Source organism: Sphaerodactylus townsendi, linkage group LG02 (assembly GCF_021028975.2).
Source record: "Sphaerodactylus townsendi isolate TG3544 linkage group LG02, MPM_Stown_v2.3, whole genome shotgun sequence".
Taxonomy (NCBI): Eukaryota; Metazoa; Chordata; class Lepidosauria; order Squamata; family Sphaerodactylidae; genus Sphaerodactylus; species Sphaerodactylus townsendi.
This window is the reverse complement of record NC_059426.1, coordinates 3,741,565-3,768,142: the sequence shown is the minus strand read 5'-3', so window position 1 is coordinate 3,768,142 and position 26,578 is coordinate 3,741,565.

Below are 26,578 nucleotides of genomic sequence, written 5' to 3'. Positions count from 1 at the left end.
CAACAGGAGACACAGGATGAAAGCTTGCAAATAGTATTTAGTAGCTAGTAGTTGGATTCAGTGGGATTTCCCTTCCTCTGTCATTAGACTTCAGTTTCCTCTTCTATAAATAAGAGCACTGAACGAACATCTATTGTAGTGACGCTCAGTGGCCTCCCGCAGCTCTTCTGAGTACTGTTCCCCAAAGGCAGTCATGCCCCCGAGCACCATGTAGGCCCCGAACGCCCCTGCTCACGCTTGAGATGGAAGTCAAGGTGGCTCATTTGGGTGAAGTCGATTGGGATTGTGCCAGGAAGTTGGACGGCCCTAGGCTAGCTTGACCTCATCAGATTTTGCAAGGTCACCTAGGGTTGCCAGCTCCAGTTTGGGAAAAACCTGGAGATCTTGTTGGTTATGCACGTGTGGGAAACCTGTGGCAGAGGACCTTGATAGCCATTTGCTATCTTGCCCACAGTATAATGAGCCAAGGATTACATTTATAATTTATAAATGGCTTATGAGTCAAAATTTACCCTCAGACTCTGGCTCATTCCGCACATGCAGAATAATTCACTTTCAAACTGCTTCCAGTGCTCTTTGAAGCTGTGCGGAATGGCAAAATCCACTTGCAAACAGTTGTGAAAGTGGTTTGAAAAGGCATTATTTTGCGTGTGCGGAAGGGGCCTCTGATAAATTAGTTTTCCTGCTAGTTTAGTAACTGGGCACCCAGTAGAGTTTTATAGTTATTTGTGGTGCTTTTTATATATTGTCTTATTGTTATATATGGTTCTTCATTTGTATATTTCAATTGATGGGATCCCATGTTGTAATGGCTTGTGTCAACCAATAATAAAGTCTATGGCACTGGTTAGTACTGGATGGGAGATCACCAAGGAAGTCCAGAGCCGCTGTGCAGAGAACAGCAATGGCAAACCACCCCTGAATGTCTCTGGTCTTAAAAATGACCCAGGGTTGCCTGACAGGGATGGCACCTATTTGACTGAGGTGCGATCCTAATTCCAGACCATGGCTGTATAAACTACAGACGGTGATTGTATCTAGGTGATTGAGATGAATCCCTGTCAATGTTACTGCCTTTAGATATGTGTACTCTGCCTGTTCAATGCAACCACTGTGTTAATGGAACATTCTTTCCTTGATCAAGAAGAAGAAGAAGAAGAAGAAGAAGAAGAAGAAGAAGAAGAAGAAGAAGAAGAAGAAGAAGAAGAAGAAGAAGAAGAAGAAGAAGAGGAGGAGGAGGAGGAGGAAGAGGAGGAGGAGGAGGAGGAGGAGGAGGAGGAGGAGTTTGGATTTATATCCCCACTTTCTCTCCTGCAGGAGACTCAAAGGGGCTGACAATCTCCTTGCCCTGTGACTAGCCCAAGGTCACCCATCAATTGAAATCTGTGACTAGCCCAAGGTCACCCAGCTGTTGAAAGCTGTGACTAGCCCAAGGTCACCCAGCTGGCGTGTGGGGGAGTGTACAGGCTAATCTGAATTACCCAGATAAGCCTCCACAGCTCAGGCAGCAGAGCGGAGAATCAAACCCGGTTCCTCCAGATTAGATACACGAGCTCTTAACCTCCTACGCCACTGCTGCTCCCTAGGATTTCACACGCTTGGTAGACCTGACACCCTGACAGTTTCCGTTGCTCTGCGGGGGTAGAAGGCCAGGTGCCTTTATCTCTATCTGTCGCTGACCTTAGGGTGTGCTTAGGTTCCAATGTAACTCTTTCTCACATCGGGGTGTTGTGTGGTTTCTGGGCTGTGCGGTCGTATTCCAGTAGTGTTTTCTCCTGACGTTTCGCCTGCATCTGTGGCTAGCATCTTCAGAGGATCCTCTGAAGATGCCACCCACAGATGCAGGTGAAACGTCAGGAGAAAATGCTACTGGAACTCAGCTATACAGCCTGGAAACCACACAACACCCCAGTGATTCTGGCAGTGAAAGCCTTCTTTCTCACATTCTTTGGGGAAGCAGGAGGAGGGATTGTTTCTGGATAAAGGAAGTTGCAAAAGCCAGGTTGGGCAGAATTGTCTTCTTGAAAGGTGGGTGCTTCGTTACCTTTCCAATAAACGCTACTGGCCAACAATCCAGAGCCTATTTCTTGATTCAAGGATCGAGACCTAACAGTTGCCATAAGTCGTGAATCTCTGTGAACCAGTTTGCTATGTCCTCTGTGATGGAGCCAGTCTAATGGATGTGTTAGTTGTTCCTAGCTTAAAAAAAGAGACAACTGAGATAAATAGAGGGCAATAAGGAAAAGGTTGACTAGTATCAGAGAACGGGGTGACAGTTAAGGAGACCCATTCAACTGGGAAAGAAATTGCGAAGTATCGTTTGACAGAAATAAAACGATACCATGAGGGAAACGCCAGCTAGAAAGGAACAGAAAGAAAGGTAAAAGTCAGAGACGCTGACAGAAACGAGTCGGAGATCACACAACTGGGAAAAAGAATTTTAAAATGAAGGAGAAAGAACAGGAAAATATCCCACATACAACCTTTAATTAATGGGATGATACGCTTCACTGGCAACTCTCCAAGGGCATAATAGCTGCCCTTCTCTGCAATGTGTTAGCCATAATTAATAATACTGTAGTAATTAGAGGAACATAGTCTGATGAGCGTTGTAGTTTTCAAAAGGACTCAGGGGGGAACAGGCGCTTCGCTTCCCCAGGAAAGGCCTGCACTGAACCCATCAGGTCTGCTACAAATGTACAACCCTGTTCACATGTCCCAGTTATCCTCCAAACCACAGCAGCACATGTCCACAGAGGGTCTTTTGAAATATCTGTTCAAGTGTAGATGGACATACAAGCACCATGAGCCAAGAAAATGTTGGGATGAGCAGGGATCCTGCAAGAACCTGTTGGGATAAGTGCTCCTGGTAGTTGGAGATTATCCCTATTTGTAGTTAGCAGAGCGGCACGGGTGGCTAGAACACAGCAGAAGCCCTTACCTCGCGTGCGTGCGTGTGCGTGATGGATCCCAATGTGCGGCAAGCTTACACAAAAGAAAGTCGGTTGTAGTTTCTAATCTAATAAAAAGAGTATTTATTAGTGAACTCCATTCTGGATAGAAAGGTAGGTAGGTAGAGTCACTGTGCTATCCTAATCTAGCTGGATGGAGATGGATGCGAGGAGCATCCATCCTCTCTCTAGGCATGGTAGGAATAGAAGAGAGAAGGGGTCGAGGAGGAAGCCGGAAGGAAGGAAGTCCCTGAGAGTATCAGTCTAACATCAAAGGGATAGAACCAGCATGATAGAGTAAAGGTGTCAAATCCCTAGGTCCCTATCTAGCCACTAGCTCTTTAGTAAAACCTCCTCTGTAGGTTGAGGCAGGAAACAGCGTAAAGTCCTTCACTTCCAACAGAACCAACACTGGCCCAGACAAACGGTCTTCCGGGCCTCCCGAACACCACACGGATGCAACCCGAACAACGTACGAAAACGGATCACTGGACTGGCCCAGCTCCCTGGATCAGCACAATTTTGCCCCCGCCACAGCTCTGGGTGCGAGTGAAGGCCCTGCTGAGCCCAAGCCCCTCCCACTTTCTCAAAAGCTTCTTAAGATTTACTCCCAAAGATGCTCATGGTTTAGTTTTGATGCAACTGAAACCACTTGGCGTTCCAGCGCTGGTGATAGTAGTTGGATATAACCTCCCTGTAAGGTTGTGTCTTTGTTATAGTTGAGAGTTTGGCCTTGGAGAGGATTCCTTTGCGACCTCTGTTATCACTTGCTTAACCTTTCTTTCTGTATGTGTGATATAGCCCTGTGTGAAACTGCTTTTGGTCTGTTAGGTGGGAACTGCTAATTTTTTATGTTCAGCTCTTGGCGGGAATAGAGGCCCGTAAAAGCGGCTGTCGGAATAAGGGGGGTTCAGAATCTGCATTGCCTGTAGTCGATCATGAAAGCCAGCTCAATAAAGAACTATTAAAGGTTGCTTTTGGACTGGACCTTGCTGATTCCTTACACTCCCTCTCTGGCATGTTGTGGTTGGCTCTGGCTCCTGCGGCAGCCACTTTGTGATCGCACCCACGGCTCTGTGGCAGAATTCCAAAGGTGCCTTCAGGCTCCAAAAGCCTCTGGGGCCCTCTTCAGCTTTCCTGTTTTGACAAGTGTTTGGCCGATGGAGACGCGTGCATATTGAGCCGATTGTGGCGTTCCAGAAGGTGCCTCTTCCTCTTCTGCGTCTGTGAAGGGCCACTATTGTAACGGCAGTCTTTCACATTGGAGCGGCCCCATTAGAAAGCAATATTTCATATTAATGGACTCACTTGCAGTAATAATTGTCACAGCTTTTTGCTCTGGCCCTCACTGGGGCGAGGGTGTCAGCAGAGCGCCGTAATTATACAATTAGCCTTGTCATGGGAAGGAGCCATGGGAATAGAGCCTCTGTGCGGTTGAAAATGCGGACCGTTGACAGATGACTGTCATTAAACTCGTCCTTGGTTCCCTCCCTAATAAGCTGTTCGCAACTAACCAACATGGCGCAATCTAATGAACAGGAAAGATCTTGAGGGGCAGCTACATCCTCCCTCAACCCCCCACCCCCACCCCGACCTTTCAGTTCACCCCCAGCCCCGCACGGAGAGCCTGTCCATCTTTCACTCCTGGATGCTTCGAAATAATGAAAGCCGCTTCTAACTAGTTTGCTTATCAATCAAATTTGCCACGGAATATGAGAAAGGAAAAGGGCTGCTCTCTAGCAATGCAACTGAAACGGCCCTCATCGTCCAGCCACTTTGACCACGAAGGCTGTTTTGCCCTCGCTGAAGAGAGCAAAGAAACAATACAGTGTTTCCTGAGCTCGATTTCCGAAGCCCCTTCCGCACATGCAGAATAATGCACTTTCAATCCACTTTCACAATTGTTTGCAAGTGGATTTGGATATTCTGCACAGTAAAATCCAGCTGCAAAATGCATTGAAAGTGGATTGAAAGTGCATTATTCTGCATGTGCGGAAGGGGCCAGATCTGTGAACAAAATGGTGTGGGAATCTCCACGGAGGCTGGCCTGTTTTCGAACGCTGACCCATCCTGGACATAAACTGTTTCAACTCTTACCCTCTAAACGTCGCTACAGAGCACTGCACACCAAGACAACTAGACATAAGAACAGTTTTTTCCCGAATGCCATCACTCTGTTAAACAAATAATTCCCTCGATAATGTTAAACTATTTATTATATACTTATTATATAATTACTGCACTACTTTTTTCATCATTCCTATTACCCATCTCCTCCCACTTATGACTGTATGACTATAGCCTGTGCTGGCATTTCATTTTATTTTACATTTTATTTTATTTTATTTTATGATTTTACATTTTATGTTTTCATTACTACTGATTGTTTCCTGATTGCTTACTAGACCTATATGACAATCATTAAGTGCTGTACCTTATGATTCTTGACAAATGTATTTTTCTTTTATGTACACTGAGAGCATATGCACCGGAGACAAATTCCTTGTGTGTCCAATCACACTTGGCCAATAAAGATTCTATTCTATTCTATTCTATTCCTTGCTTTAATTCCAACGGAACAGTGAGATGCAAAGCAAAATTCTCCGAATTCTCCCGTGAGAAGCAGAACATTAATCCGTCCTGGCCTCCTTTCTTCAGAAAGAGGTTCCCAACCAACTTCTCCCACTCATTACTGAAGCGCCCCCCCCGGCCGCCCCGCCCCCCCAACTACTGCCTGGGCTTCAGTTACGCTTTGCCTGGCTTAATGTAATTTGAGAATTCTTTTATATTCAGGAGATGTTAAAAGGATCTCCCCCGGGCCCTGATTTCCCTTCCCTGACATTCCACTGTATCAAACTGCTTATTACCTTGGCTTATTATTATTATTCTAAAGTAACACTTACAGAATTATTTGAATGTAAAATGTGATAAGCAGGCCTGGCAGCCTCCCAGGAAATCAGGGGGAAAAGCATTTGAGAGGATTATTCTGCACGGAGATTCTGACAGCTCGTGCCCCCGTAAGCAACGATGGCGGCGCCGAGGGCAAATTCACACAAATTGTGTTCAGCAGGCAGGAACAGTAGCATCCACCCCGTGTCTTGTGTAGATGCGGGTAGAGCAAATGCTACAAGCACCAGGTCACGCCAGTGAGGCACTTCTCACACTCAGCAATCATCAAATAGTAAGTCATCACGGAGCATATGGAGCATGTGTGCATCAGTCCTAAGATGAACTAAGGCTCATTCCGCACATGCAGAATAATGCACTTTCAAACTGCTTTCAGTGCTCTTTGAAGCTGGGCGGAATAGCAAAAGCCACTTGCAAACAGTTGTGAAAGTGGTTTGAAAACGCATTAAGAGTGTAGTCCTATATCAACTCCAAAACAGAACCATCTGCTTGTACAAGTCCCAGTTGGGGCAGGGAGTTACTGCCGTGGCAGCGGGGGCGGGGATTAAAAAATCCACCGAAGTTGGGAGCATGATGACATCTCTTTCCAGGAAGTAACAGTAGTAGCTCTAGGAATTGGTACTTAATGTCATGAACCTTCAGGTAGTGGCTGGAGATCTCTCACTATTGCTACTGATCTCCAGGCGACTGGAGAACATGGCCACTCTGGAAGGGGGACTCTATGGGGTTTTCCGCACTACAGAAGGGAGCTAAGGTTGACTCGGTTCCCTTCAGTGGGGGGCGATTCCAGGCTGTCCGCACAGCAACTTACTTGGCCCCCTGGAACCGAGCTAAGTGGGCGGGATCATCTTGGTGCCTGTTTCGCTCCTCAGTCGTGATTGGAGCTTGTGTTGCCATGGGAAACGGGAGCGTTCTTTTTTTTAAACAGTTTTTACAGTTTACAGTTACATGCCCGGCCTACGACTCTCCTCCTGCTTCTTCAAGCATGCCACAAAAAAGCCGCTCCCTGATTGGTTGAATGGATGAGGTGTCGTTTCGATGCGTCCGCACTTCAAAGCTTCAAAGCGGTTCCAGCAGAAAGGTGCAGTTCATAACTGCAACAGGGATGTCGCAGTTCTGAGGGGGGGGGGAACTGAGACAAAACAACGTTGAGCTCAGTTGCAGTGCGGATACACTGAGGTGAACCTAGTTAGAAACCAGTACAACTCTGTCAGTGCGGAAAGCCCCTTAGACATTATAGCCCACTCAAGTCCCTCCCCTCCCCAAATCCTGTCTTCCTCAGGCTCCACCCCCAAGATCTGCAGGTATTTCCCAACCTGCAGCTGGCCACCCTAATGGTACAGTTGAGTTTGTAGCAATTCCTAGAGCTAAACACCCTGGAAGTGATATCACTACACTCATAACACTATGTCCTCACCTTGTTCCTAACTCTTTTACTGGTTGCCAAGCTAACCAGCAGTTAGCTTGGCTAACCAAGCTAACCAGCAGGGAGCAGCAGTGGCGTAGGAGGTTAAGAGCTCATGTATCTAATCTGGAGGAACCGGGTTTGATTCCCAGCTCTGCCGCCTGAGCTGTGGAGGCTTATCTGGGGAATTCAGATTAGCCTGTGCACTCCCACACACGCCAGCTGGGTGACCTTGGGCTAGTCACAGCTTCTCGGATCTCTCTCAGTCCCACCTACCTCACAGGGTGTTTGTTGTGAGGGAGGAAGGGCAAGGAGATTGTCAGCCCCTTTGAGTCTCCTACAGAAGAGAAAGGGGGGATATAAATCCAAACTCTTCTTCTTCTTCTAACCTTGGCAACCCTGGCTTTAATAAATGTTGGGCTGATGTCATGGGCTAGTGGCTCTTTCCAGACCAGCTGGCTCTTTCCAGACTACCTCACTGGCACTCCCTCAAGCAACTTCCAGGGTTCCTCAGAAATTCACATTATTGTTACCCCTAAACCACCATTTTAAAATGTGATCTAAATCATGGAACATTTCATCCACATTCTGGCCTGAAGAAGACTCTTCTTCACTCTATTTTAAGGTGATTATTAGACACATTTTTGGTCTGATTTTCTTTCAAGCAGCTCAGGGTGGCTTCTCTGCTCCTTGATCCCGTCAATAACCCTGTGAGGAAGGCGAGGCTCAGAGGAAAAGACCGGTCCAAGGATGCTCAGGCCATTTCTGCACTAATTGTGGAAAATGTTTCTAAAACGTTTTCTACATGCACGCACGCACGCACGCACGCACGCACGCACGCACGCACGCACGCACGCACGCACAATTTAGAACAATGTCCATCTGCACTCACCCACTCGAAACGACTGCTGGCCACCATTACATGATTTCCCCCTTTTGTTTTGAGTTCTGTGTTGAAAATCGCTGCTTCTGGGCTTCACAGCCCGGTGCGGCATTCTCTATTTCTTGTGTTTTGCTGCTTCCAAGATTGCCCCCCCCCCAAAAAAAATAAAAGAACAAACTGCTAAATAAACAAGTGAGAGGGAACTGAGTGAGCTCAGAAAATAGCACGGAGGAGAAAATTCAGGGAAGCAGAGAAAACGTAGTCAATAGATTGCCCAGCAACTGAAAACATTTTAAAAATGCTCCAGCCACAGAATCGCTTTGAAAGGGGATTCATTTAAACCGTTTTGAAGCTGGAAATAAGACGTTTTAGGGTCAAAACAATGCAGAACTCCGTGGAGGAAACATTTTATTTCCTGCCTCGTTAAGTTTTAAAAGATTTGTGTGGAAAAGGTCCCAGTGTGCTTTATGGCCACTTAAGGATTTGAATCGCTAGCTCTATAGTCTAGCCCAGGGGTAGGGAACCCTGGTCTAGCCCCATGGTGGCGAACCTTTGGCACTCCAGATGTTATGGACTACAATTCCCATCAGCCCCTGCCAGCATGGCCAATTGGCCACAATTCCTCACTGCTCCAGCCGTTGAAAGCCGCCCCGTGCTCTTCGCCCAGTATGAGACTTAAATGTTATGAGAACCAGCCTGGAGCTGGTTAAAGTGTGAGACTAGGGTCGATTCCCCACTGCCTGATTGCCGAACAGGGATTCATCCCAGTTCTGGCGCTCCCTCTCCCCCTAATCACGTGTTTTTCCAGAACCTGCATGTTTTGGCCATGCTGGCAGGGTCTGATGGGAATTGTAGTCCATAACATCTGGAGTGCCAAAGGTTCGCCACCACGGGGCTAGCCGTTTGACCACTACTATACATTGGCTCTCTGTGAATCTCAGTACCTCTGATACAATCTCTCCCACGCACCCACGCACTATTCGGCATCTTCCCTCTTCGCAAGGATGCTTTGGGGAAAGCAGAAGGGAGGGGAAAACCATTATGAGCTAGAATACGGAACTGGGGGGGATTCGGGACTCGGCTTGTTATAGACGCAGGATTTATAAACTCTGGTTCTATCACTGTCTGAAAATAGTGAGGTCAGAACCAATTAAACTGAGCCAAATCATATTGATTTTTATATTGAGCGTATTATATTTATACTGTCCTGTTTATCTGGAGTTCACCTGAACTTGTGAGCATTTCCTATTGTTTGGCATTGAAAGATGTCATTTTAACATGATTTTTTAACACAGTCCTTGTGGTGAAAAGTTACACATCGTCAGCATGGGCCAAACAGGTGGAAAAGGAGGGTTGTTTCCTGGCAAGTGGTGCTTTTCACTCCAGTTGCGGGGGGGTCTGCAGAGATGTAGGTCGAGTGCCGGGAAGCCGCAGCTGACTTATGGCAACTCCTGATGGGGATTTCAAGGCAAGAGACAAGCAGAGGTAAAGGCCTGCCATCGCCCATTTCTGGGGGTTTCCTTAAGAACATAAGAACATAAGAACAAGCCAGCTGGATCAGACCAGAGTCCATCTAGTCCAGCTCTCTGCTACTCGCAGTGGCCCACCAGGTGCCTTTGGGAGCTCACGTGCAGGAGGTGAAAGCAATGGCCTTCTGCGGCTGTTGCTCCCGATCACCTGGTCTGCTAATGGCATTTGCAATCTCAGATCAAAGAGGATCAAGATTGATAGCCATAAATCGACTTCTCCTCCATAAATCTGTCCAAGCCCCTTTGAAAGCTCTCCAGGTTAGTGGCCATCACCACCTACTGTGGCAGCATATTCCAAATACCAATCACACGTTGCGTGAAGAAGTGTTTCTTTTATTAGTCCTAATTCTTCCCCCCAGCATTTTCAATGTATGTCCCCTGGTTCTAGTATTGTGAGAAAGAGAGAAAAATTCCTCTCTGTCCACATTTTCTACCCCATGCATAATTTTATAGACTTCAATCATATCCCCCCTCAGACGTCTCCTCTCCAAACTAAAGAGTCCCAAACGCTGCAGCCTCTCCTCATAGGGAAGGTGCTCCAGTCCCTCAATCATCCTCTTTGCCCTTCTCTGCACTTTTTCTATCTCTTCAATATCCTTTTGGAGATGTGGCGACCAGAACTGAACACAGGACTCCAAGTAATTCCTTGGTGGTTTCCCATCCAAATATGAACCAGGGATGTCTGAGAACTGAGGAGGTTGGGCTAGCCCGGGCTATCCAGTTGAGGAGGATGCAGAGACACGTAGGCATCCAATTCAGGCAATCATTTCTAAAATAGCATTTAAAGCCCACTTTTCTCTCTGAGGTGGGTGAAGAACCTATGAAGAACAGTTCACTTAGACAGCCTAAAACAGTGGTGGCGAACCTATGGCACGGGTGTCAGAGGTGGCACTCAGAGCCCTCTCTGTGGACACATGCAAATAGAGTCCCCTCCACACACACACACATCTAGGCTGGCCTGGGCCGCTGGGCTCGATTATTAGCATTAAACCTAAGACCTAGTTTTGGGGAAGCAGTGTAGGTAACCCTGTTAAGCACTGGTAAACCCCACTGATTTTCATGCGAAGAACTAAAGCACGATCCTTTACCTGGGAGTAAGCTCAGTTGCTGGCAATGGGGCTTGCTTCTGAGTAAACCCTCCTAGGGTCTTGATTCACCGTTTGGAAGAGTTGCACGGTTGCTTCAAAGCAAAGCCACCGACTACCACCAAGCTTACTCCTGAGTAACGCACGCCTTGGAGGCAACCATTTTTTCTAAACTAAAACCTCAGTATTTAGGTTAAATTGCCATGTTGGCTCTTTGAGATAAGAAAGTGGGTTTTGGGTTGCAATTTGAGCACTCGGTCTCAAAAAGGTTCGCCATCACTGGCCTAAAACGTTAAATTAAAAATGAAACAGGCCTAGAATTACAGAATGTAACATGATACGTTCGTTTACCAGTGTCTGACTAAACACAGAATCTAGTTGTAACCGAAAATCTGAAAATTAATGAGAAAAACTGCAAAAAAAAAAGTATGAACAGGCACCCACATAAACACACGAGAAAAACAGCAGAGACCTCAGATTCTGTCGTATGTAAGAACCAGCCTCGCCAACCTTCCGGGTGAGCCCAGAGATGTCCCAGCATTATAACTAATTATAGCCGATATACAGACTACAGAGATCAGTTCTTCTGGAGGAAATACCCCTGTGAGGCACCTTCCCAGGATACACTGCCAGATCCCCAAGAATTTCCCAACCAGGAGTTGGCAACCCAAGCCAACTCCACCCCTCAAAAGGCCATTTGTGGCATCTGATCCCGAAAAGGGGAATCCAGGTGCTGTGCAGACTCTGCTGCTCACTGTGTAAAGGCCCAGTCAGACAGCTGGAAAGGAGCACTCACACAGAGAACGGCCCAAGTGCACAACCCGGCTGCCCCCAAGTCAACGGAAGTGAGGGCTGCTGCAGCAGAGCTCTCGAAACCACCCACACAACTCTACTCACAACAACAGCAAAGGCCTCCTCGCCTCCGGCCTTTCTACCCACTCCAGAGAAGAGCAGCAGAGACAGAGATATGTCTTGTCGAGGGCTCAAACAAGCTGCAGGAAAAGCCACCCCTGCTCTCTAGAGGCACCCTCTGAAATCCACTTTGAGAGGTCCTCTTTCAACTGACTGGAACGCAATATGACTATTGCAGGTTTCGTGCCTCAAGGACAATGTTTATGACATGCTCTCATTATATGTTTGTTTATTATTTTTATTTTTATTTATACTTTGGGCTTCTAGACCGCCCCATCCCCGAGGGGCTCTGGGCGGTGTTTAGCAGATATTACCTTTATATCCAGTTAAATAATCACAATATATCTTTATGAATAATCTTTATGAACGGTTTATGAAGTATCTATTGAAATTATACTCAAACTAACTGCTTATACCTCATTGCCTTGTATCCCTATATATACAGTCCTTGTTTTTTAAGCTTGGCTGGCCTCAAATTTTTCAGTATTGGTTTGACTGCAGATATTTGCTGATCTGTTTAATGAGGTCCTCATGGGGCCAGAATCCTGCTGGGAACTGTCAGCTACAGCAATAGTTTGGCTCACTGGTTGGAGCCTGGGTTGCTTAGCCTGGCATTGGGCATTCTCTCGGCTACTACAGGCCAAGGCTACTGAACCCTGCTTGGCAGGGGTGAATCCTGACGGACTGGGGGGGGGGGGGCTCTCTGATTTTCCTCTAGCGGCCTCCCTGGTTTCTTAGGCACCTCTTCTGAACATTCCCAGTCTGAGTTCTCGGAGCACCCAGAAGGGGTCATGATGACAGCCCCACCAAATCCCCCTCCTCGTTACAGTCATGACTTTTGTCTATGCAGGTCCCACGATGTCCAGGACAGTCCTTTGTGCTGCTTTAGGGGGACTCCTCCCCCTTTTCCACCAGCAGAAAAGCCAGCCCTTAAGGTCGGAGGACCCCATTCTCTGTTTCATTGTGGAAGGTCAGCATGGCTGCCAGCCCCACTTGCTTCCTGTCTGCTGAGAGCTTGCATCTGAGTTTGCAAGTCAGAGAGCAGGTCCGGCGAGAGGTGGGAGATGGGAGATTTTTTTTCCCCTTGCAAAAAGCTTTCTCTGAAAGAGCCGGACATTTCTTCAGAAGGGGGAGAGCAATCTTTAGAGACTGGGCTTGGGTTGTCCAGTTGTCATGGGAGTCATAGATAAGAAACAAGAACTTTTGAATTGAACCAAGCTGGTCACAAAATTTGGCAGCATCCCTAAAAGGTACTGGCTGACTATACAACCTGGATCATGTTAATCTATCACCAGCCACTAACATTACTTAACGATAGTATCACCAGCTCGTCTTACAAATTATGATTGTCACACAGAGCCACTACTCCACAGAAGCATTTCCATTTGCTCCCATATAGCTGGTCTAGTGCTGCCAATTCCAGTTTGGGAAATTCTGTAGGTAGTGCTTACGGAAGATGGGTTTTGAGGAGGGAAGGTGAAATGCCATAGGCTGTTTCCACACGGCCAGCTGAGCGGGGGTGCATAGACATAGTTCATGCCTCTCCTGAATGCCTCTTACTTCCTGCTGCCTTCCGTTGCTTTGTGGAGGCCAGGGGACACAGCCCCGTAGCCAGAGTGATGCCTCTGGGGTCAGAGGCCAGGAGGTGTGTCCCCTGGCCTCCACAAAGTGACGAAAGGCAGCCAGAGGTGTCTGGGAGTGGCGCAGGAAATACGCTGGCTTCCACCTGGTACCGTTCACTTGGCACCAGATGGAAATTGGAATTTTCCAAAAACCTGTAGATAAGGGGCCCCAGTGCACTGTTTTGCAGGGTGGGGGTGGGGGTGGGGTGCTATAATACTGTTGTGACAGACGGCCCTGCAAGTAACAACACAATTGAGAACATCGTAAAATAACCCCTTTTACTGCCCTGCTGCAAGCAGAGAGTTCTCACTTCCAGAAAGGTGGGCTGTGGATATGCAAATCAAACAGCTGGGGAAAAACAGACCTCAGCAAGTGAAGACTGTAAAACCCAGGAGGGGCAGCTCTGTTGGGTGCCCGTAATGCCCTTCTGGGGGACGTGGCCACTTCTGCCATTTGCCTTCAAGGAAGAACCAACCAGAGGCGCGTCACGCAGCCACGCAAGGTCAGACTACGATGGCAATACCAAGAAAGACAGGTTGATTAAGCGTTGCTTCTCCATCTCAGTAATTAACCACCTCATGCTTCCACAGAAGTGTTATTCCTGCCTCGTTACCATCAATTAATCTTATCCACCGTCTCCCTTCTCTCTGGAACAGAAAGGACCGATCAGGGGTAAATGATCAGCAGTCTGTCCTCATCTTCTGCCACTGTCCCAAATTGTTTGTTTTTTTACAAGGATTCAAATTTCCTAACAGGAAGCTGATTCTTAACCCAGTTCTAACAGATGCTAAGGAAGAGCCTATCGATTGCTGCATATAAACTCCCCCTTTAAAAAAAACAAAAAAACCTCACACAACACAATGTGTAGGAGAATGCTAGATAAATACTGCAATTATTTGTACAAATGGCTTCCAAAGATCGATTTGGATAGGCGTAGTTCACACTGAATCCTGTGTTTGCTGTGAAAGGTGTGTAGGCTTTCTTGTAGCACAACACGCACCTTGAAACATGTCCTGATAGATTGAAGGCAGTTTGTGGAAAATGTTGGATGAGGCCGTTGCATTCTGACTGTGACGCAGCCAAGGCTGGGCAGCTTCCCAAATGTTGCCCTCTAGCAACATATATTTGAGTGTGACCCTCGCCCTCCCCCACATTTTTACAGGGCTGGCAGCAAAAGCTGGTGGCATACAGAAATCTCTGGAGGAGTGCTGTTCTTTGTGGTGGGTGGCCAGCTGGCACAGTGGGTAGTACAGGTCCCTGAACCTCTGAGATGAAGTGCCAGGTTTGAGGGGAAAGACATCTAGAAACCACAGAACAAACACACACCAGAGAATGGGAAATGGGACTCTTCTCCCTATGGGTTTTTTTTCCTACAGACTGCCTGAAAAATTGCACGCTTTAGATACTGAAACACGAATGAGAGCAAAAGTGGATAAAAGTTTTCTCAAACCACAAACGATGAAATCACACAAATTATTGTGTGATTTCTGGGAAAGCCTGACTGCTGTCAGATTATGGAAATAGCTAAGATTCATTTTGGCGTTTATCTTGGTCATTTGCTCCGATGCAGAACTCCTGCAAAAACCCATTTAAATTAAATTTGATTTTTAAAAGTTCAGAGCGTGATTGCTAAGCACATTACAAATTTGATTTCAAACAATGGGTATATCCAAACCTGCAAAATAAATAAGATAGTGCTGATCCCAGCAGGAATACTTAAATATAATGTAATAAAATATCAAGAGGATTCCACATCTGTCATTGTGTATATTTAGGTGCATCATAAATTAAATACATGAAAAAGTTGTTCTTGGGCATTTTCGCATATGCAGAATAATGCACTTTCAATCCACTTTCACAATTGTTTGGAAGGGGATTATGCAAATTCGCACAGCAAAATCCAGCTGCAAAGTGCATTGAAAGTGGATTGAAAGTGGATTATTCTGCATGCGCGAAAATGCCCACTTGAAGGAACGTATTCAATGATCTTGACCGGATGAAATCTCAGAAGGCTTGAAATTCACAACAGTAGCTGGCCTGGCCCATTGGGAATGATAAGTTATACTTGTAAAAGCTTACCTTGGCTATTTGGACACACCAATTCAGCAGCAACTGGGAGCCAATGTTATCTTTATGCTCATGAACGTAGTCCAACAGGCAGCCGTAGGGCATCAGCTGAGTCACCAGCTGGATCAAGTCAATTCAAGCAAACCCTCTGTATCCGGGACCAGGTGGTAGGTGTGATCCATACTCCTCGCCATTATGTTCCCGGAAACACAAGAAGGTCATAGGCTTAACGCTGCATTCCAACATCACACTGGGGTCTTCCACTGTGCCCACATTTAGGGTGGTTAAGGAGAAGGGAACGTCTCCTTTGTCTAAGCAAGTAGAACTATGAACGGAAGTCTTCAGTCAATGCAAAGGACGAGTCACCAGTTGTCTTCCTATGTTTTATTTCAATACAAGTACTTTTATGTAAATAAATCACATTTTAGATAGTATAGTAGTAGAAGCACTTTGATCTGTAAAATAGTTTAAATTGTATATTAGTATATTAGTGTTAGAGAGAATAGATCTATGAAATCATGGAACTGTTCTCCTTTTCTGTTTTTCTTTGGACTCTCGGTAGAGATGGAGGAAGTTCTTATTTTTTAAATTTTGTTACATCAACGGCAGTAATTGATAAAAAGCTGCATGATTGTGTAAAGGTCTCTGTAGATATATGACGAGATGTAGAACAATGTAACTATACTTTTTTATGTATAATTTCAAGTTGCAATAAAAGCTTATTAAATCAAAAAAAAAAAGGAGAAGGGAATGTCTTCTGATCTTTGTGTTTTCCCCCCGATATAGTCGCCGATTCCCCCTTTTCTCTTTTAAAAGGTATTTCCCTTTGAGAGAAAAAAATAAATGGGCCCTTTTGTAACTTCAGTCCTTGCAGTTGTTTTATGTTATACAAGCTCTAGGATGGGAGTAGGAATATTTGGGAAGACGTCGCTGGCCTCTGAGCAGATTTGCATGTAAAGTGCTACCAAGTCGCACCTGACTTGCGGCCACCCCCTCAAGGGGCTTCCGAGGCAGGAGCCGAGCTCTGTCCCACCCTTGTTCCAGTTTTGCTGCTTCCCGGGTTCTATTCCAGCTGAGGGGGGATATGATTGAAGTCTATAAAATTATGCATGGGGTAGAAAATATTGACAGAGAGAATTTTTTCTCTCTTTCTCACAATACTAGAACCAGGGGGCATCCATTGAAAATGCTGGGGGGAAGAATTAGGACTAATAAAAGGAAACACTTCTTCACGCAACCTGTGATTGGTGTTTGGAATATGCTGCCACAGGAGGTGGTGATGGCCACTAACCTGGATAGCTTTAAAAGGGGCTTGGACAGATTTATGGAGGAGAAGTCGATTTATGGCATACCAATCTTGATCCCTCTTTGATCTGAGGATTGCAAAATGCCTTAACAGACCAGGTGCTCGGGATAACAGAGCCTATAGTTGGCCATTGCTTTCACCTCCCGCAGGTGAGCTCCCAAAGGCACCTGGTGGGCCACTGCGAGTAGCAGAAAGCTGGACTAGATGGACTCTGGTCTGATCCAGCTGGCTTGTTCTATAAGTCTTATGTTCTTTGTTCAGGATTCACTATGAATTTGGATCTGGTCTCCATGAATCCACACATGATAATACATTATCTTTTGATATGTTCATAGACTCATAGAGTTGGAAGAGACCCCAAGGGCCATCAAGTCCAACCCCCTGCAATGCAGGAATACACAATCAAAATGCTGTAGTAAAATACAGTTCAGGGAGTGAAGTTAGCCATAAATTTCAGCAGGAGCCGGTAGAAGAAAAGAATCAAGGTGCTGAAAAATCCTCTATTGTTACTTCCTAACCCTGATGCGTTCCGCTGTCACGATGCTTTTCACCTGTGCTATGATAGAACCCCTGAGGCGAAATATTTGGGATCAGGAAGTAACAATAAAGGATTTCTAAAACACCATGATTCTTTTCTTCTGGTAGTATACATTTTAAAATCCATACTTCCATTAGGATGCTGCCACAGGAGGTGGTGATGGCCACTAACCTGGATAGCTTTAAAAGGGGCTTGGACAGATTTATGGAGGAGAAGTCGGTTTATGGCTACCAATCTTGATCCTCTTTGATCTGAGATTGCAAATGCCTTAACAGACCAGGTGCTCGGGAGCAACAGCCGCAGAAGGCCATTGCTTTCACCTCCTGCAGGTGAGCTCCCAAAGGCACCTGGTGGGCCACTGCGAGTAGCAGAGTGCTGGACTAGATGGACTCTGGTCTGATCCAGCTGGCTTGTTCTTATGTTCTTATGTTCTTTTGTTCAGATTCACTATGAATTTGGATCTGGTTCCATGGAACGACACATGATACGCACATTTTGATATGTTCATAGACTCATAGAGTTGGAAGAGACCCCAAGGGCCATCAAGTCCAACCCCCTGCAATGCAGGAACACACAATCAAAATGCTGTAGTAAACATGTTCAGGAGGAAGTTGGGGCCATACCAGTAGCAGCGAGCAGAAGAAAAGAATCAAGGTGTTGAAAAATCCTCTATTGTTACTTCCTAACCCTGATGCGTTCCGCCTGTCATGATGCTTTTCACCTGTGCTATGATGGAACCCCTGAGGTGAAATATTTGGGATCAGGAAGTAACAATAAAGGATTTCTAAAACACCGTGATTCTTTTCTTCTGGTAATATACATTTTAAAATCCGTACTTCCATTAGGATGCTGCCACAGGAGGTGGTGATGGCCACTAACCTGGATAGCTTTAAAAGGGGCTTGGACAGATTTATGGAGGAGAAGTTGATCTATGGCTACCAATCTTGATCCTCTTTGATCTGAGATTGCAAATGCCTTAACAGGTGCTCAGGAGCAACAGCTGCAGAAGGCCATTGCTTTCACCTCCTGCATGTGAGCTCCCAAAGGCACCTGGTGGGCCACTGCGAGTAGCAGAGAGCTGGACTAGATGGACTCTGGTCTGATCCAGCTGGCTTGTTCTTATGTTCTTAGGATAATATATAGCCTAAAAGATATCTAGTACATATCTCCCTAGCCATATTGATGGAAGAAGGGGGCCGTGGCAGGAAACGAATAGAAGCGCAGTCCCTCCCCCCCCCACCCCACCCCGCCCCGCAATATGAACTGGCATATTTATGAGGACAGTTCCGGTGGTGGAAGTATTTGGAAGCATCCTTCATTTGCAGGTATGGCTGCCTGCACCTGGGTTCCCGGAGCACACCACTAGATGGATGCACAGGCAAGGAACAGTGAGAACTAAAATAATTCTTGGGCTTTCAAAAAAGTTTTTTAAAGTTTTGTTTTTCCAATATACTCCCCCAAAAAGTTATGACAAGATAAAGAATAACCACAATGATACCCCTGCAAGCCTTGGCAACAGTATCTGATGAACTTCCTGTCACCACAATGAAGCCCACTCCCCTCAGAGAAAAGGTGGGGAGGGAAGGGGAAAAATTACACAGGAGGGAAGTCCTGGCAAGGGAGCTGGGTCGGTATTAAAGAAAATTGCTCATCAGAGCACAAAGAGCGTTTGAAACCAGATTGCAGAGTATTTGCATAATAGTTCCTACTACTTAAAAAAAAAAAAGACAACCAGACACTAATTGTAGGGGGCCTTTTTTTGTAATGAAAATAACAGATGGCTTAACTGTTTAACCATTTCCTTTCTGAAATAGCAGCAAAGGCACGTCTAAAAAACGTTTGCCAGGGAAGGTCCGCCTTGTGCTGGGGGGGGGGGGGGGGGGGGAATGGTGGGAGGCACAATATGGAATCCTGCCTAAAGGGTTGACATGAATATCCCAGTCCGCCCCCAATATGCTTGAGTCTCCCAAAAACTGGAGCTTCTTTTCGACTGTTACCCACAAACAGCACTGAATGCTACTAGAATGAGTATAGCCGAAATTTAATAAACATTATTTAAAAAAAAAAATAGAATGAGTATAGCCTAGCACAGTGGTGGCGAACCTTTTCGAGCCCAAGTGCCCAAATGGCAACCCAAAACCCACTTATTTATCGCAAAGTGCCAACACGGCAATTTAACCTGAATACTGAGGTTTTAGTTTAGGGAAAATGGTTGGCTCTGAGGCGTGCGTTACTCGGGAGTAAGCTCAGTGGTAGTCAGTGGCTTTGCTTTGAAGTAACCGTGCAACTCTTCCAACGGGTGAATCACGCCCCTAGGTGGGTTTACTCAGAAGCAAGCCTCATAGACAGCAACCGAGCTTACTCCCAGGTAAAGGATTGCACTTTAGTATTTCGCATGAAAATCAGTGGGGTTTAACAGCGCTTGACAGGATTACTTAAACTGCTTCCCCAAAATTAGGTCTTAGGTTTAATGCTAATAATCGAGCCCAACAGCCCAGGCCAGCCTAGATGTGTGTGTGTGTGGGGGGGCAACTCTGTTTGCGTGTGCCCACAGAGAGGGCTCTGAGTGCCACCTCTGGCACCCGTGCCATAGGTTCGCCACCACTGGCCTAGCAGGTATTTTCTAGATACAAAATAAGTCTTCAGCTCCTCCCTCTCCTCCCACAAAGTCAAAAGAGAGTTTTCCCCCCTTCTTTTCAGTCAAGTGACAGGCCCAGGTAGCCAGATCTTGTCAGACCTCAGAAGCCGATCAAGGCCAGGCTTGGCTAGAACTTAGATGGGAGACCAGCAGGGAAGTCCAGGGTTGCTTCGCGGAGGCAGGCAATGGCAAAAACAAACCACCTCAGAACACCTCTTGCCTTGAAAACCCCATGAAAAGGTTGCCATACGTTGGCAGCGACTTGACAGCACCAAAATTTCGGGGCCACATCCAAGGACTGTCTTTATGATATTCCCCAAGTTTGGTGAAGTTTGGTTCAGGGAGGCCAAAGTTATGGATCCTCAAAGGGGTAGCCCCCATGTCCTGTTAGCTCCCATTGGAATCAATGAGGGATGGGGCACCCCCTTTGGGGGCCCATACCTTTGGTCCCATGAACCAAACTTCACCAAATCATAAGGACAGTCCCCGGATCTGAAAGTTTGGTGCTGCTAGCTTTAAAAATGCGCTCCCTGAAGGCCAAAAAGTGAAAATCACCAAAAAAAAATACCCAAAAATGTAAACAGACCCAAAATTTGTATTATTTGGGTATACAGATAATTTTATGCCCGAATAAATCCAAATCTGAATTTTACCGAATGTTTAGGATATTTACCAAGCCTAATCCCAACACTCTTAAAACGTTTTCAGGAAAATGGGTCCCCTGCCTTTTCAAACGTGCCTTTCCCTACTTCAGCTTTCTATATTACAACCACGAAGACTCTTTAAAGTACTTAAGAAGCTTATTGCACTGCCCTGGGAATGTGTCCTCAAATGTGTCCTGTGTGACGGGAGAAAGATATTAATGCAGACATACGTTTTTTCATTAATTTTATGGTACCTGTAATTGCTACAGCAAGGAAACCTGTCTACAGTGCATGTGTGAGCTGCCTTTGGGAGGAAGCAATTACAAATTGATGTATCTTCAACATATTTCGCTTGCATATTAAGTTTTGAAAAGTATCCCTTTAGACCTGGCTGACGGTTATAGCTGAGGTGGCCATATGTGGGCTAAACAAAAACCTAAGTGAGGGAGGAAAAGATGCCAAATGCAAAACCAAATGCCCTGTCATACGCAGAACCAAAAGAGAGAAACTCCCTAGGATAGTAGGGATAAGTGACCTTATAATCTAGATGTTGGCTAATCATTATACCACAGCCCCTGCCAGCATGGCCAATTGGCCATGCTGGCAGAGGCTGATGGGAATTGTAGTCCATAACATCTGGAGTGCCAAAGGTTCACCACCACGGCCCTAGGATCACCTCAGGAAATGTGCATGTTCAAGAATCTGAAATTAATAGTGTACTTATAACATTTCTATGCTCTCTCTCTGTGGTGGGTTTCTCAATCTGGCTTACCACATAGAACAGAATGGTGGTGGAAAATGGTGTCATGTTACAGCCAACTTATGGTGTGATCCCATTGGGCAAGGGTCCCTGGTGTTTTCAGAAAGAGATGGCGACGCTTGGATTAAGCCACCCCTGAAAACAGCATCACTTTCTAATGTGGCTGTGAGTGGTTACAGAGCAAGTGCATTTCTCCATCTGAGAGGAACCAGGTTTAATTCCCCTGCTCTGCCACTTGAGCTGTGGAGGCTTTATCTGCAGAATTCAGATTAGCTCTGGGCACTCCCAACACACACCAGCTGGGTGACCTTTGGCTGGGGTCACAGCTTCTCGAGTTTTCTCTCAGCTCCCACCCACCTCACAGGGTGTTTGGCTGTGAGGGGAAGGGCAAGTGAGATTGTAAGCCCCTTTGAGTCTCCTCTACAGGAAAGCAAAGGGGGATATAAATCCAAACTCTTCTTCTTCTTTCTAAATTGAGATCTTTAGATTCTCCCTCCCTAAATCCACCAAGGAGTGGATTTGGGCAAAGAGAATCTGGGGAAATCTGGGAGGTGCCTAAGCTGTCAGGGATGCAAATTGTTAAGCTTAGAAGCACCAAACCTTTCAGGAGTATCTTTAGGAGTTTCTCCTATCGACATTACTGGTTTGTGAGTTTGTTCAGGGGTTCCAAAGTTATGGGACCCTCGAAAGGTGTAGCCCCCATCTCCTATTAGCTTGCAGGGAGTGCAATTTTAGTATCTCCAGGATGTTACAGGATTCATACTCCTTATCAGCCTCTGCCAGCATGGCCAATTGGCCATGCTGGCAGGGGCTGATGGGAATTGTTGTCCATAACATCTGGAGTGCCAAAGGTTCGCCACCACTGTCCTATTAGCTCCCATTGGAAACAATGGAGGATGGGGGCACCCCCTTTGGGAGTCCATAAATTTGGACCCCCTGAACCAAACCTCACCAAACCTGGGCAGTATCATCAGGAGAGCGGGGAATCAAACCCAGTTCCTCCAGATCAGAGTGCACCTGCTCTTAACCACTATGCCACTGCTGCTCCTAGTAGGCGACAAGGAATGGCAAATGAAAGGGGGGGAGTATCTGGTGTCCCGGGATGGAGACAGGTGCTGCCACCTAGGATTTTGATGGACCAGGACACGCACACACCTCACCACCCCAATGGCTCTCTGGAATGAGGCCGGGCTGGCTTGACCCAGAAGACGCGGGCTAGCCACGCAAGCACCCTCAGTTCCTCCATCCACCCAGAGCCTCCAAGGCTGGGCAGCAGCTGGCACAGAAGATTAGTGGCTCAGACAGTGGGTGAGCCGGGGGCCACAGGTGGAGCAGCAGTGGACAAGCAACATAAAGGACCCCCCCCCAACTGAGGGGAAAGGTGGGGGCAGGGCTTGCAGGAGGGGGTGGGCCTGACATGGCCAGTCAGGCCTCAGCACTGGGGCAAGGCATGGAGTCAGAGTGGGGCAAGGACATGAAGGGGAGCGGGACACAACAGAGAGTGATGGAGCAAGCCACCAATTCAGCGGAGGGAAGATTGAAAGGCTGGCTTGGGGTGGGGGGCACCAGTATATAGGGGTAGCGAGGGCCCAGACCATGGTGGAGACTCCTCCCCCCACATTTCTGGGGCCACACTGGGACCCAGAGAACTGGCAAGTCCACTTGAAGAGCCTCCACAGGGGAACGCCCCACCGGCCAGGGGCATGATATCTGGGTTGGCAAAAGGGTGACCAGGAAACATTCTTAAGAGGTTGTTTTCCGTCTTGATATTACTTGGCGATTTGTTTTCTTTTGGTTGTGAATATTACAACCTTTTATTTATCTGACCCTTTTTGAAAGCAAGAATTGCAAATCAAAATGACAAATGGTTTCCTAGTCAAAAAAGGATGGGCAGTCTAGCCTGCTTGCGGGACAGAATTCGTAACAGGCCTCAAACCCATCCCGACATAGCCTTAAGAAAGGACTAGGCAGGTATTTGCTGCAGAACCAAAATTAAACTCAGGAAAAAAATTATTAAATTGTGCTTTTTAGATGCATAATATTCTATGAATGCTGGAGGGCAGTGATAGAAAGGACATAATGCTGAAATACCCGGCCAACAACAGCTAGACTGTTCCGCAAGTTGTAACTCTCTGTGTAATTCCAGGTGTTGAAATCACTCGATACAGATATATGGGGGACTTTCTTGGCTAGTAGTGATTTAAAGGAAATCTCATTTGCTGAAGGTTCATGTATTGAGCAGACAAAAAGTTGTTTCACTAGATCTGTGGAAAAACAGTCAATATTTTCCCTATCGCACGGCTTGGCTCCGCACTCTGATTAATGAGCCAACGGTAAAGTGGTATCGACTGTTAATATCACTCTTATCACAAGCAAATTGGTTTCACATCACAGTAAACCAGGCATATTCGCCAGGAAGATAATGCAAAGAGTTAAGATAACGTGGGGACGCGCAGCTATGCTGTGATTACCTCCCTTTTGATTTGTACAGCAGCAGCATTTTCTATCCCATTAACAGTTACAGTCCTGAACAACAGCAAAATTTCAGGACACCCGGTTTCAATCACAGCTGGGGCGAAACCTCAGATAAAAAGCCCACCTAGATGCATTCTAAGCGAGTGGCGACATGAGAGCTTACTTACTTACTTACTTACTTACTTACTTACTTACTTACTTACTTACTTATTTATTATATTTATATACCGCCCTCCCCGAAGGCTCAGGGCGGTTTCCATCAACAATAAAAGTTTAAAACATCGTATATATAATTTACCTAAAATACATAAAATACTAAACTATAGATGGCTTCAGCTCTTCTTTTCCTTTGAGGGAACCTTAATGGGAGGCCGGATGTTTTCTATGGCAAGTTGACACTCATCCCCGGCTGGCCAAATCTGAACGCATGGCGGAACATGGTCTGCGGTTTACAGGTGGCCTCATGCGAAACTTTGTAGAAGTCCCAGGGCCCTTGATCTCACCTGGAAGCCTGTTCCAATTCAGGTAGAAGGCCAGGAGCCAAGATAAAAGCTTTGAACAAAAGACTCACAAAATTAAGACCCGGATGGTTCAAGAAAGTATTGTTTTTTTACCCACGGTTGTTATTAGGGTTGGTCAATACTAAAAAAATTCGGTAAAATTCGGATTTGGGTATTTTGGGGCATAAAATGATTTGTATGCCCGAATCCGAATCATAGCCAATTCGGATATACCCGAAAATTCGGGTAAAAAAAAAAAATTCGGGTCCTAGTTTATCATATTTTTGAATTTTGGGTGCTTTTATTAATGCCTTTGGGCCTGCAGGGGGACGCAATTTTAAAGTTATGGCACCAAAATTTCAGGATATCATCTGGAGATCGTCTCGATGATTTCTCCCCAAGTTTGCTTGGTGCAGTTTGATTCAGGGGGGCAAAGTTATTGACACTGTGTGGGTGCGTACCCCATCCCCCCATTGTTTCCAAATGGAAGCTATCAGGAGATGGGGGGCCACAGATGGGCTGTCTTTGAAGGTCCATTAAACGTTGGACCTCTGGAACCAAACTTTCACCTCAAACTTGGGGAGTATCATAGGACAGTTACATTTATGATAATTCCTGAAATTTTGGTGGATAGTGCAGCTTTAAAACCGCACTCCCCCCCCTCACAGTCAATTCAAAGAAATTTCCCCAGATTCTGTGCTCTGTAGTGGTTGGAGTTGGTTCCATTTGTAGCCATTAGGAAATTTTTTGGGGGAGGGCTGTGGAGTGCACATTTCTCATGGTAAACCCACAAAACTTTCGTGTGGGCAAGTCTTCTGTGGAGAGTCTCTTCATGACACCATCCAGGTTTTCTGGCGACCGTTGCTTCAAGGGGTTCAATGTTATGGGTAGGGTCCATCTCCCACTGCCCCCATAAGCAAAGTTCCTCAAACCTGGATGGTAACATTCTTAGAGACTCTCCCGAAGATACCCCTGAACATTTTGTGACTGTGTACCTTGGATAAATGTGCACCACACAGCCCTCCACCAGAAATTCCACAATATTGACAGCAATGCAGAAGTCACTGCAGAAAAAAAGAACCTTTGGGCAAATTTCTTTAGTGATTGTTGGGGGTACACTGTAGGCACATTTTTAGACATATAATAGCATCCAATAAATATTTCAGGGAAACATCATCAGAGACTGTCCTGATGACACCCCCCCACGCTTGGTGCAGTTCTTGGTTATAGGGGGCCAAAGTTATGGACCCTCAAAATGGTAGCCACCATCTCCTTAGCTGTCATTGGAAACAATGGGGATAGAGGGCATCCCTTTGAGGGTCCATAATTCCTTGCCACCCCTGAATCTCAAACTGCACTTCAAATCCTTAGGTAAGTCGATTGTGACAGTCTCCTGATGATACTCCTGAAATTTGGTGCCATCAGCTTTAAAAAAAAAATTCCGCTTTCATGTTTCAATCACGCCTGCACACATGAAGCCTGCTGGAGGAGTGAGCGTGAAACACACTAAAACCAGCATTTTGTAAAGTTAGTGACACTAAACTTTCAGGTAACATCAGGAGACTGTCCTGATGATATACCTTCAAAGTTTGCGTGCAGTTTGGTTCAGGTAGCTAAAGTTATGGACTCTCAAAGGTGTAGCCCCCTATCCCTATCAGCTCCCCATTGGAAAACAATGGGGATAGTTGCACCCCCCCTTCTTGGAGTGGTCCATACCTGAACCAAACTGCAACCAAACTTGGTGGGCAAACATCAGGACAGTCATCACCTGATGATACTCTGATATTTAAATGCCGCATACATATTCAAAATGCGCTCCTGTAGGCACCCCAGAAATTTGCCCATAGGTTTTGATATCCAGGGCCTGCAGTGACTCTAGCTGTATTGCTAGTCAATGGGGAATTTTCTGGTAGAGGGAGCTGTGGAGGTGCAATATTTGAGCAGAAGTGGTTCACAAATTTCAGGGTGGTTCAGAGCTCTTTGATGACACCATTCAGGTGTTGGGGAATGGTTTGCTTCAGGGGTTTAATTCTATGGGACCCAAAAAAGGGTAGGGGCCCATCTCCCACTTCCACCTGGAAGCTAAAGTTCCCTCAAACTCCGATGGTGTCATCCAGAGACTCCTCCTGAAGATAATAGCCCCCTGAAAGTTTTGTGGGTTTACCAATATGAAAAATGTGCACTCCACAGCCCCCCTGTAGAAATTCCCTTTATTGGACAGCAGTACTGCAGCTAAGTCACTGCAGAACAAAGAATCTTTGTGCAAGTCTTGGGCAGTTATTCTGCAGGGGCATTTGTAGATGTATCGGTACCAATATTAGTGGGGACATATCAGGAGACCTGTCTCTGGATGAT